Below are 1149 nucleotides of genomic sequence, written 5' to 3'. Positions count from 1 at the left end.
TGACGGAGCTCGTTAAGGAGCTCGTTAACTCAAATTACTCTGTCAACTCAAAGCAAAAAATCGGCCGACTCTATCTCGGAAAAACTCATTAGTCGGGACACACGTAAGTCAAGGCCCCACTGTACTTCTTGGCATGGAGTTCCGCTTCTTTCCAGTCTTTCCACATCTGTCTCTTTAATAATGTTTTTGTATATACGAAATTTGCCAGGTTAACCATTTTTAAGGGTATAACTTAGGGGCTTTAGTTGTTTTTACAATGTTGTGCAACCATCACCGCTATTTCCAGAACCTTTTCATCACCACACACAGAAGCTCTGTGCTCACCAAGCATTAACTTCTCATTCGCTCCCCGCTCCAGCCTCTGGTCCCCTCTAACCTGCCTACTGTCTCCGTGATTTTGCCTACTCTAGATATTTCATATAAATGGGACCCTACAGTATCTGTCCCTTTGTGTCTAGCTTCCTTCCCTTACCATAATGTTTTCAGGGTTTGTTCATGTTGTACCATGTGCCCAGACTTCATTCCTTTCATCATTCCCTTGTATGTATATGCCACATTTTAAAAAGTCCCTTCATCCATCCATGCACATCTGGATTGTTTCCACCATTTGGCTATTGTAAGTGATGTTGTAGCGAATGTTGGTGTGCAAGTATCTATTTTCAAAGTCGGAGGGGTCCGGTTCTTTCAGCTTTTGCTTCTGGCACTTAGGTGTTTCCACCATAATCTTTTGCCCTAGACATTGGCATGTTGTAGTTCAGCTTGCAGCACCTGCTTTTTCGGCCTGAGCTCCGAGTCAGGTGAAACAAAGATGAGTACCCTATGCCACTCCTTGGGGCAGCCGGCAGCCCGGTTAGAACAGATGTACATGACAGTTTGTGAATAAGGCATGTGCTGCTCTTCCAGAACAGGACCAGAGCCCCGTGCGAGGAATCTTGATTATGCTACTGAGCCAGCGGGAGTGGGGCAAGGACAAGTAAAAACACCACAGTGCTTTTCTACTGCCAGGTGCTCTTTTTCTTTCTTTTCTTTTTTTTAAAAAATATTTTTAAAATTGATTTTAGAGAGGAAGAGAGAGATAGAAACATCAATGATGGGAGAGAATCATTGATTGGCTGCCTCCTGTATACACCCCAATGGGGATAGGGCCAG

The 1149-nt window shown here is 44.1% G+C and overlaps 1 protein-coding gene across 1 annotated transcript in view; it reads left to right on the top strand.

Annotated features, from left to right (window-relative positions):
- Nucleotides 1–1149, top strand: part of LOC102427517 (E3 ubiquitin-protein ligase RNF135-like) — a 12966-nt gene that overhangs the window by 348 nt on the left and 11469 nt on the right. The gene's annotated exons all lie outside the window — the stretch shown is intronic.

The sequence above is a fragment of the Myotis lucifugus genome, unplaced genomic scaffold (genome assembly GCF_000147115.1).
Source record: "Myotis lucifugus unplaced genomic scaffold, Myoluc2.0 scaffold_1314, whole genome shotgun sequence".
NCBI lineage: Eukaryota > Metazoa > Chordata > Mammalia > Chiroptera > Vespertilionidae > Myotis > Myotis lucifugus.
The sequence above is the reverse complement of the archived record's forward strand: the minus strand, read 5'-3'. Positions and strand labels throughout refer to the sequence as shown.